We start from the raw sequence: 12,139 nt of genomic DNA on the forward strand, positions 1-12,139 counted from the left end.
GAGGTAAATGCAAGAGTTTTGGAAAGAGGGGGCAAGTATGAAGTCTATTGGGGATGAGAGAGCTTGGGAAGTGAGTCAGTTGTTGTTCGCTGATGATACAATGCTGGTGGCTGATTCATGTGAGAAACTGCAGAAGCTGGTGACTGAGTTTGGTAAAGTGTGTGAAAGAAGAAAGTTAAGAGTAAATGTGAATAAGCGCAAGATTATTAGGTACAGTAGGGTTGAGGGTCAAGTCAATTGGGAGGTAAGTTTGAATGGAGAAAAACTGGAGGAAGTAAAGTGTTTTAGATATCTGGGAGTCGCTCTGGCAGCGGATGGAACCATGGAAGCGGAAGTGGATCATAGGGTGGAGGAGGGGGCGAAAATTCTGGGGGCCTTGAAGAATGTGTGGAAGTCAAGAACATTATCTCGGAAAGCAAATATGGGTATGTTTGAAGGAATAGTGGTTCCAACAATGTAGTATGGTTGCGAGGCGTGGGCTATGGATAGAGTTGTGCGCAGGAGGATGGATGTGCTGGAAATGAGATGTTTGAGGACAATGTGTGGTGTGAGGTGGTTTGATCGAGTGAGTAACGTAAGGGTAAGAGAGATGTGTGGAAATAAATAGAGCGTGGTTGAGAGAGCAGAAGAGGGTGTTTTGAAGTGGTTTGGGCACATGGAGAGAATGAGTGAGGAAAGATTGACCAAGAGGATATATGTGTCGGAGGTGGAGGGAACGAGGAGAAGAGGGAGACCAAATTGGAGGTGGAAAGATGGAGTGAAAAAGATTTTGTGTGATCAGGGCCTGAACATGCAGGAGGGTGATAGGAGGGCAAGGAATAGAGTGAATTGGAGCGATGTGGTATACCGGGGTTGACGTGCTGTCAGTGGATTGAATCAAGGCATGTGAAGCGTCTGGGGTAAACCATGGAAAGCTGTGTAGGTATGTATATTTGCGTGTGTGGACGTATGTATATACATGTGTATGGGGGGGGTTGGGCCATTTCTTTCGTCTGTTTCCTTGCGCTACCTCGCAAACGCGGGAGACAGCGACAAAGTATAATAAAAAAAAGAAAAAAAAATATATTTATTTTCCTTTGTTGCTGTCTCCCGTGTTTGTGAGGTAGCGCAAGGAAACAGACGAAAGAAATGTCCCAACCCACCCCCATACACATCTATATACATACACGTCCACACACGCAACTATACTTACCGATACATCTCAATGTACACATATATATACACACAGAGACATATATATATACACACATGTACATAATTCATAGTCTGCCTTTATTTATTCCCATCGTCACCTCGCCAACATGGAATAACATTCCCCTCCCCCCTCATGTGTGCAAGGTAGCGCTAAGAAAAGACAACAAAGGCCCCATTCGTTCACACTCAGTCTCTAGCTGTCATGTAATAATGCCCGAAACCACAGCTCCCTTTCCACATCCAGGCTCCACAGAACTTTCCATGGTTTACCCCAGACGCTTCACATGCCCTGATTCAATCCATTGACAGCACGTCAACCCCAGTACACCACATAGATCCAATTCACTCTATTCCTTGCCCGCCTTTCACCCTCCTGCATGTTCAGGCCCCAATCACTCAAAATCCTTTTCACTCCATCTTTCCACCTCCAATTTGGTCTCCCACTTCTCATTCCTCCACCTCTGACACATATATCCTCTTGGTCAATCTTTCCTCACTCATTCTCTCCATGTGCCCAAACCATTTCAAAACACCCTCTTCTGCTCCCTCAACCACGCTCTTCTTATTTCCACACATCTCTCTTACCCTTACATTACTTTCTCGATCAAACCACCTCACACCAAATATTGTCCTCAAACATCTCATTTCCAGCACATCCACCCTCCTGCGCACTACTCTATCCATAGCCCACACCTCGCAACCATACAACATTGTTGGAACCACTATTCCTTCAAACATAGCCATTTTTGCTTTCAGAGATAATGTTCTAGACTTCCACACGTTCTTCAAGGCTCCCAGGATTTTCGCCGCCTCTCCCACCCGATGATTCACTTCTGCTTCCATGGTTCCATCAGCTGCCAGATCCACTCCCAGATATCTAAAACACTTTACTTCCTCCAGTTTTTCTCCATTCAAACTTACCTCCCAATTGACTTGACCCTCAACCCTACTGTACCTAAAAACCTTGCTCTTATTCAAATTTACTCTTAACTTTCTTCTTTCACACACTTTACCAAACTCAGTCACCAGCTTCTGCAGTTTCTCACATGAATCAGCCACTAGCACTGTATCATCAGCGTCAGCGAAAACCAACTGACTCACTTCCCAAGCTCTCTCATCCCGAACAGACTTCATACTTGCCCCTCTTTCCAAAACTCTTGCATTCACCTCCCTAACAACCCCATCCCATATATATATATATATATATATATATATATATATATATATATATATGTGGGAGTATGTGATAGAATGTAAGAAAGTAAATTCTCGATTAATATGGGTAAAACTGAAAGTTGATGGAGAGAGGTGGGTGATTATTTGTGCATATGCACCTGGGCATGAGATGAAAGATCATGAGAGGAAAGTGTTTTGGGAGCAGCTGAATGAGTGTGTTAGTGGTTTTGATGCACAAGACCGGGTTATAGTGATGGGTGATTTGAATGCAAAGGTGAGTAATGTGGCAGTTGAGGGAATTATTGGTATACATGGGGTGTTCAGTGTTGTAAATGGAAATGGTGAAGAGCTTGTAGATTTATGTGCTGAAAAAGGACTGGTGATTGGGAATACCTGGTTTAAAAAGCGAGATATACATAAGTATACGTATGTAAGTAGGAGAGATGGCCAGAGAGCGTTATTGGATTACGTGTTAATTGACAGGCGCGCGAAAGAGAGACTTTTGGATGTAAATGTGCTGAGAGGTGCAACTGGAGGGATGTCTGATCATTATCTTGTGGAGGCTAAGGTGAAGATTTGTATGGGTTTTCAGAAAAGAAGAGTGAATGTTGGGGTGAAGAGGGTGGTGAGCGTAAGTGAGCTTGGGAAGGAGACTTGTGTGAGGAAGTACCAGGAGAGACTGAGTACAGAATGGAAAAAGGTGAGCACAATGGAAGTAAGGGGAGTGGGGGAGGAATGGGATGTATTTAGGGAATCAGTGATGGATTGCGCAAAAGATGCTTGTGGCATGAGAAGAGTGGGAGGTGGGTTGATTAGAAAGGGTAGTGAGTGGTGGGATGAAGAAGTAAGAGTATTAGTGAAAGAGAAGAGAGAGGCATTTGGACGATTTTTGCAGGGAAAAATGAAATTGAGTGGGAGACGTATAAAAGAAAGAGACAGGAGGTCAAGAGAAAGATGCAAGAGGTGAAAAAAAGGGCAAATGAGAGTTGGGGTGAGAGAGTATCATTAAATTTTAGGGAGAATAAAAAGATGTTCTGGAAGGAGGTAAATAAAGTGCGTAAGACAAGGGAGCAAATGGGAACTTCAGTGAAGGGCGCAAATGGGGAGGTGATAACAAGTAGTGGTGATGTGAGAAGGAGATGGAGTGAGTATTTTGAAGGTTTGTTGAATGTGTTTGATGACAGAGTGGCAGATATAGGGTGTTTTGGTCGAGGGGGTGTGCAAAGTGAGAGGGTTAGGGAAAATGATTTGGTAAACAGAGAAGAGGTAGTAAAAGCCTTGCGGAAGATGAAAGCCGGCAAGGCAGCAGGTTTGGATGGTACTGCAGTGGAATTTATTAAAAAAGGGGGTGACTGTATTGTTGACTGGTTGGTAAGGTTATTTAATGTATGTATGACTTATGGTGAGGTGCCTGAGGATTGGCGGAATGCGTGCATAGTGCCATTGTACAAAGGCAAAGGGGATAAGAGTGAGTGCTCAAATTACAGAGGTATAAGTTTGTTGAGTATTCCTGGTAAATTATATGGGAGGGTATTGATTGAGAGGGTGAAGGCATGTACAGAGCATCAGATTGGGGAAGAGCATTGTGGTTTCAGAAGTGGTAGAGGATGTGTGGATCAGGTGTTTGCTTTGAAGAATGTATGTGAGAAATACTTAGAAAAGCAAATGGATTTGTATGTAGCATTTATGGATCTGGAGAAGGCATATGATAGAGTTGGCAGAGATGCTCTGTGGAAGGTATTAAGAATATATGGTGTGGGAGGCAAGTTCTTAGAAGCAGTGAAAAGTTTTTATCGAGGATGTAAGGCATGTGTACGTGTAGGAAGAGAGGAAAGTGATTGGTTCTCAGTGAATGTAGGTTTGCGGCAGGGGTGTGTGATGTCTCCATGGTTGTTTAATTTGTTTATGGATGGGGTTGTTAGGGAGGTAAATGCAAGAGTTTTGGAAAGAGGGGCAAGTATGAAGTCTGTTGGGGATGAGAGAGCTTGGGAAGTGAGTCAGTTGTTGTTCGCTGATGATACAGCGCTGGTGGCTGATTCATGTGAGAAACTGCAGAAGCTGGTGAATGAGTTTGGAAAAGTGTGTGGAAGAAGAAAGTTAAGAGTAAATGTGAATAAGAGCAAGGTTATTAGGTACAGTAGGGTTGAGGGTCAAGTCAATTGGGAGGTGAGTTTGAATGGAGAAAAACTGGAGGAAGTGAAGTGTTTTAGATATCTGGGAGTGGATCTGGCAGCGGATGGAACCATGGAAGCGGAAGTGGATCATAGGATGGGGGAGGGGGCGAAAATTCTGGGGGCCTTGAAGAATGTGTGGAAGTCGAGAACATTATCTCGGAAAGCAAAAATGGGTATGTTTGAAGGAATAGTGGTTCCAACAATGTTGTATGGTTGCGAGGCGTGGGCTATGGATAGAGTTGTGCGCAGGAGGATGGATGTGCTGGAAATGAGATGTTTGAGGACAATGTGTGGTGTGAGGTGGTTTGATCGAGTGAGTAACGTAAGGGTAAGAGAGATGTGTGGAAATAAAAAGAGCGTGGTTGAGAGAGCAGAAGAGGGTGTTTTGAAGTGGTTTGGGCACATGGAGAGAATGAGTGAGGAAAGATTGACCAAGAGGATATATGTGTCGGAGGTGGAGGGAACAAGGAGAAGAGGGAGACCAAATTGGAGGTGGAAAGATGGAGTGAAAAAGATTTTGTGTGATCGGGGCCTGAACATGCAGGAGGGTGAAAGGAGGGCAAGGAATAGAGTGAATTGGAGCGATGTGGTATACCGGGGTTGACGTGCTGTCAGTGGATTGAATCAAGGCATGTGAAGCGTCTGGGGTAAACCATGGAAAGCTGTGTAGGTATGTATATTTGCGTGTGTGGACGTATGTATATACATGTGTATGGGGGGGGTTGGGCCATTTCTTTCGTCTGTTTCCTTGCGCTACCTCGCAAACGCGGGAGACAGCGACAAAGTATAATAAAAAAAAAATAAAAAAAAAAAATATATATAATGTGGCAGTTGAGGGAATAATTGGTATACATGGGGTGTTCAGTGTTGTAAATGGAAATGGTGAAGAGCTTGTAGATTTATGTGCTGAAAAAGGACTGATGATTGGGAATACTTGGTTTAAAAAGCGAGATATACATAAGTATACTTATGTAAGTAGGAGAGATGGCCAGAGAGCGTTATTGGATTACGTGTTAATTGACAGGCGTGCGAAAGAGAGACTTTTGGATGTTAATGTGCTGAGAGGTGCAACTGGAGGGATGTCTGATCATTATCTTGTGGAGGCTAAGGTGAAGATTTGTATGGGTTTTCAGAAAAGAAGAGTGAATGTTGGGGTGAAGAGGGTGGTGAGAGTAAGTGAGCTTGAGAAGGAGACCTGTGTGAGGAAGTACGAGGAGAGAATGAGTACAGAATGGAAAAAGGTGAGAACAATGGAAGTAAGGGGAGTGGGGGAGGAATGGGATGTATTTAGGGAATCAGTGATGGATTGCGCAAAAGATGCTTGTGGCATGAGAAGAGTGGGAGGTGGGTTGATTAGAAAAGGTAGTGAGTGGTGGGATGAAGAAGTAAGAGTATTAGTGAAAGAGAAGAGAGAGGCATTTGGACGATTTTTGCAGGGAAAAAATGCAACTGAGTGGGAGATGTACAAAAGAAAGAGACAGGAGGTCAAGAGAAAGGTGCAAGAGGTGAAAAAAAGGGCAAATGAGAGTTGGGGTGAGAGAGTATCATTAAATTTTAGGGAGAATAAAAAGATGTTCTGGAAGGAGGTAAATAGAGTGCGTAAGACAAGGGAGCAAATGGGAACTTCAGTGAAGGGCGCAAATGGGGAGGTGATAACAAGTAGTGGTGATGTGAGAAGGAGATGGAGTGAGTATTTTGAAGGTTTGTTGAATGTGTTTGATGATAGAGTGGCAGATATAGGGTGTTTTGGTCGAGGTGGTGTGCAAAGTGCGAGGGTTAGGGAAAATGAGTTGGTAAACAGAGAAGAGTTAGTAAAAGCTTTGCGGAAGATGAAAGCCGGCAAGGCAGCAGGTTTGGATGGTATTGCAGTGGAATTTATTAAAAAAGGGGGTGACTGTATTGTTGACTGGTTGGTAAGGTTATTTAATGTATGTATGACTCATGGTGAGGTGCCTGAGGATTGGCGGAATGCGTGCATAGTGCCATTGTACAAAGGCAAAGGGGAAAAGAGTGAGTGCTCAAATTACAGAGGTATAAGTTTGTTGAGTATTCCTGGCAAATTATATGGGAGGGTATTGATTGAGAGGGTGAAGGCATGTACAGAGCATCAGATTGGGGAAGAGCAGTGTGGTTTCAGAAGTGATAGAGGATGTGTGGATCAGGTGTTTGCTTTGAAGAATGTATGTGAGAAATACTTAGAAAAGCAAATGGATTTGTATGTAGCATTTATGGATCTGGAGAAGGCATATGATAGAGTTGATAGAGATGCTCTGTGGAAGGTGTTAAGAATATATGGTGTGGGAGGCAAGTTGTTAGAAGCAGTGAAAAGTTTTTATCGAGGATGTAAGGCATGTGTACGTGTAGGAAGAGAGGAAAGTGATTGGTTCTCAGTGAATGTAGGTTTGCGGCAGGGGTGTGTGATGTCTCCATGGTTGTTTAATTTGTTTATGGATGGGGTTGTTAGGGAGGTGAATGCAAGAGTTTTGGAAAGAGGGGCAAGTATGAAGTCTGTTGGGGATGAGAGAGCTTGGGAAGTGAGTCAGTTGTTGTTCGCTGATGATACAGCGCTGGTGGCTGATTCATGTGAGAAACTGCAGAAGCTGGTGACTGAGTTTGGTAAAGTGTGTGAAAGAAGAAAGTTAAGAGTAAATGTGAATAAGAGCAAGGTTATTAGGTACAGCAGGGTTGAGGGTCAATTCAATTGGGAGGTGAGTTTGAATGGAGAAAAACTGGAGGAAGTGAAGTGTTTTAGATATCTGGGAGTGGATCTGGCAGTGGATGGAACCATGGAAGCGGAAGTGGATCATAGGGTGGGGGAGGGGGCGAAAATTCTGGGGGCCTTGAAGAATGTGTGGAAGTCGAGAACATTATCTCGGAAAGCAAAAATGGGTATGTTTGAAGGAATAGTGGTTCCAACAATGTTGTATGGTTGCGAGGCGTGGACTATGGATAGAGTTGTGCGCAGGAGGATGGATGTGCTGGAAATGAGATGTTTGAGGACAATGTGTGGTGTGTGGTGGTTTGATCGAGTAAGTAACGTAAGGGTAAGAGAGATGTGTGGAAATAAAAAGAGCGTGGTTGAGAGAGCAGAAGAGGGTGTTTTGAAATGGTTTGGTCACATGGAGAGAATGAGTGAGGAAAGATTGACCAAGAGGATATATGTGTCGGAGGTGGAGGGAACGAGGAGAAGAGGGAGACCAAATTGGAGGTGGAAAGATGGAGTGAAAAAGATTTTGTGTGATCAGGGCCTGAACATGCAGGAGGGTGAAAGAGGGCAAAGAATAGAGTGAATTGGAGCGATGTGGTATACCGGGGTTGACGTGCTGTCAGTGGATTGAATCAAGGCATGTGTATGGGTGTGGGTTGGGCCATTTCTTTCGTCTGTTTTCTTGCGCTACCTCACAAACGCGGGAGACAGCGGCAAAAAAAAAAAAAAAAAAAAAAATATATATATATATATATATATATATATATATATATATATATATATATTAAACAACTTGGAAAGAGGGGCAAGAATGAAGTCTGTTGGGGATGAGAGAGCTTGGGAAGTGAGTCAGTTGTTGTTCGCTGATGATACAGCGCTGGTGGCGGATTCATGTGAGAAACTGCAGAAGCTGGTGACGGAGTTTGGTAAAGTGTGTGGAAGAAGAAAGTTAAGAGTAAATGTGAATAAGAGCAAGGTTATTAGGTACAGTAGGGTTGAGGGTCAAGTCAATTGGGAGGTGAGTTTGAATGGAGAAAAACTGGAGGAAGTGAAGTGTTTTAGATATCTGGGAGTGGATCTGTCAGCGGATGGAACCATGGAAGCGGAAGTGGATCATAGGGTGGGGAGGGGGCGAAAATTTTGGGAGCCTTGAAAAATGTGTGGAAGTCGAGAACATTATCTCGGAAAGCAAAAATGGGTATGTTTGAAGGAATAGTGGTTCCAACAATGTTGTATGGTTGCGAGGCGTGGGCTATGGATAGAGTTGTGCGCAGGAGGATGGATGTGCTGGAAATGAGATGTTTGAGGACAATGTGTGGTGTGAGGTGGTTTGATCGAGTAAGTAACGTAAGGGTAAGAGAGATGTGTGGAAATAAAAAGAGCGTGGTTGAGAGAGCAGAAGAGGGTGTTTTGAAATGGTTTGGGCACATGGAGAGAATGAGTGAGGAAAGATTGACCAAGAGGATATATGTGTCGGAGGTGGAGGGAACGAGGAGAAGAGGGAGACCAAATTGGAGGTGGAAAGATGGAGTGAAAAGGATTTTGTGTGATCGGGGCCTGAACATGCAGGAGGGTGAAAGGAGGGCAAGGAATAGAGTGAATTGGAGCGATGTGGTATACAGGGGTTGACGTGCTGTCAGTGGATTGAATCAAGGCATGTGAAGCGTCCGGGGTAAACCATGGAAAGCTGTGTAGGTATGTAATTTGCGTGTGTGGACGTGTGTATGTACATGTGTATGGGGGGGGTTTGGGCCATTTCTTTCGTCTGTTTCCTTGCGCTACCTCGCAACCGCGGGAGACAGCGACGAGGTATAAAAAAAAAAAAAATTAAACAACTAGGGAGACATCACACACGTGTCGTGGAAGGCGACTAGAGGGGACGGGAGCGGGGGGCCAGAAATCCTCCCCTCCTTGTATTTTTAACTTTCTAAAAAAAAATGGGAAACAGAAGGAGTCATGCCGGGAGTGCTCATCTTCCTCGTAGACTCAGATTGACGTGTCTAAATGTGTGTGGATGTAACCAAGATGTGGTAAAGGAGAGATAGGTAGTATGTTTGAGGAAAGGAACCTGGATGTTTTGCTCTGAGTGAAACGAAGCTCAAGGGTAAAGGGGAAGAGTGGTTTGGGAATGTCTTGGGAGTAAAGTCAGGGGTTAGTGAGAGGACAAGAGCAAGGGAAGGAGTAGCAGTACTCCTGAAACAGGAGTTGTGGGAGTATGTGACAGAATGTAAGAAAGTAAATTCTCGATTAATATGGGTAAAACTGAAAGTTGATGGAGAGAGGTGGGTGATTACTGGTGCATATGCACCTGGGTATGAGAAGAAAGATCATGAGAGGCAAGTGTTTTGGGAGCAGCTGAATGAGTGTGTTAGTGGTTTTGATGCACAAGACTGGGTTATAGTGATGGGTGATTTGAATGCAAAGGTGAGTAATGTGGCAGTTGAGGGAATAATTGGTATACATGGGGTGTTCATTGTTGTAAATGGAAATGGTGAAGAGCTTGTAGATTTATGTGCTGAAAAAGGACTGGTGATTGGGAATACCTGGTTTAAAAAGCGAGATATACATAAGTATACGTATGTAAGTAGGAGAGATGGCCAGAGAGCGCTATTGGATTACGTGTTAATTGACAGGCACGCGAAAGAGAGAATTTTGGATGTTGATGTGCTGAGAGATGCAACTGGGGGGATGTCTGATCATTATCTTGTGGAGGCTAAGGTGAAGATTTGTATGGGTTTTAAGAAAAGAAGAGTGAATGTTGGGGTGAAGAGGGTGGTGAGAGTAAGTGAGCTTCGGAAGGAGACTTGTGTGAGGAAGTACCAGGAGAGACTGAGTAGAGAATGGAAAAAGGTGAGAACAATGTAAGTAAGGGGAGTGGGGGAGGAATGGGATGTATTTAGGGAATCAGTGATGGAGTGCGCAAAAGATGCTTGTGGCATGAGAAACGTGGGAGATGGGTTGATTAGAAAGGGTAGTGAGTGGTGGGATGAAGAAGTAAGATTATTAGTGAAAGAGAAGAGAGAGGCATTTGGACGATTTTTGCAGGGAAAAAATGCAATTGAGTGGGAGATGTATAAAAGAAAGAGACAGGAGGTCAAGAGAAAGGTGCAAGAGGTGAAAAAGAGGGCAAATGAGAGTTGGGGTTAGAGAGTATCATTAAATTTTAGGGAGAATAAAAAGATGTTCTGGAAGGAGGTATAAATAAAGTGCGTAAGACAAGGGAGCAAATGGGAACTTCAGTGAAGGGCGCTAATGGGGAGGTGATAACAAGTAGTGATGATGTGAGAAGGAGATGGAGTGAGTATTTTGAAGGTTTGTTGAATGCGTTTGATGATAGAGTGGCAGATATAGGGTGTTTTGGTTGAGGTGGTGTGCAAAGTGAGAGGGTTAGGGAAAATGATTTGGTAAAGAGAGAAGAGGTAGTAAAAGCTTTGCGGAAGATGAAAGCCGGCAAGGCAGCAGGTGTGGATGGTATTGCAGTGGAATTTATTAAAAAAGGGGGTGACTGTATTGTTGACTGGTTGGTAAGGTTATTTAATGTATGTATGACTTATGGTGAGGTGCCTGAGGATTGGCGGAATGCGTGCATAGTGCCATTGTACAAAGGCAAAGGGGATAAGAGTGAGTGCTCAAATTACAGAGGTATAAGTTTGTTGAGTATTCCTGGTAAATTATATGGAAGGATATTGATTGAGAGGGTGAAGACATGTACAGAGCATCAGATTGGGGAAGAGCAGTGTGGTTTCAGAAGTGGTAGAGGATGTGTGGATCAGGTGTTTGCTTTGAAGAATGTATGTGAGAAATACTTAGAAAAGCAAAGTGATTTGTATGTAGCATTTATGGATCTGGAGAAGGCATATGATAGAGTGGATAGAGATGCTCTATGGAAGGTATTAAGAATATATGGTGTGGGAGGCAAGTTGTTAGAAACAGTGAAAAGTTTTTATCGAGGATGTAAGGCATGTGTACGTGTAGGAAGAGAGGAAAGTGATTGGTTCACAGTGAATGTAGGTTTGCGGCACGGGTGTGTGATGTCTCCATGGTTGTTTAATTTGTTTATGGATGGGGTTGTTAGGGAGGTGAATGCAAGAGTTTTGGAAAGAGGGGCAAGTATGAAGTCTGTTGTGAATGAGAGAGCTTGGGAAGTGAGTCAGTTGTTGTTCGCTGATGATACAGCACTGTTGGCTGATTCATGTGAGAAACTGCAGAAGCTGGTGACTGAGTTTGGTAAAGTGTGTGTGGAAGAAGAAAGTTAAGAGTAAATGTAAATAAGAGCAAGGTTATTTGGTACAGTAGGGTTGAGGGTCAAGTCAATTGGGAGGTAAGTTTGAATGGAGAAAAACTGGAGGAAGTAAAGTGTTTTAGATATCTGGGAGTAGATCTGGCAGCGGATGGAACCATGGAAGCGGAAGTGAATCATAGGGTGGGGGAGGGGGCGAAAATTCTGGGAGCCTTGAAGAATGTGTGGAAGTCGAGAACATTATCTCGGAAAACAAAAATGGGTATGTTTGAAGGAATAGTGGTTCCAACAATGTTGTATGGTTGCGAGGCGTGGGCTATGGATAGAGTTGTGCGCAGGAGGGTGGATGTGCTGGAAATGAGATGTTTGAGGAAAATGTGTGGTGTGAGGTGGTTTGATCGAGTAAGTAATGTAAGGGTAAGAGAGATGTGTGGAAATAAAAAGAGCGTGGTTGAGAGAGCAGAAGAGGGTGTTTTGAAATGGTTTGGGCATATGAAGAGAATGACTGAGGAAAGATTGACCAAGAGGATATATGTGTCGGAGGTGGAGGGAACGAGGAGAAGTGGGAGACCAAATTGGAGGTGGAAAGATGAGTGAAAAAGATTTTGAGTGATCGGGGCCTGAACATGCAAGAGGATGAAAGGCGGG

The 12,139-nt window shown here is 43.8% G+C and overlaps 1 protein-coding gene across 1 annotated transcript in view; it reads right to left on the bottom strand.

The window, feature by feature from the left end:
- The window catches only part of LOC139765462 (RNA-binding protein NOB1), a 249,024-nt gene that overhangs the window by 55,396 nt on the left and 181,489 nt on the right, over positions 1-12,139 (bottom strand). The gene's annotated exons all lie outside the window — the stretch shown is intronic.

This window comes from Panulirus ornatus, chromosome 55, assembly GCF_036320965.1.
Source record: "Panulirus ornatus isolate Po-2019 chromosome 55, ASM3632096v1, whole genome shotgun sequence".
In the NCBI taxonomy this organism is placed as follows: domain Eukaryota; kingdom Metazoa; phylum Arthropoda; class Malacostraca; order Decapoda; family Palinuridae; genus Panulirus; species Panulirus ornatus.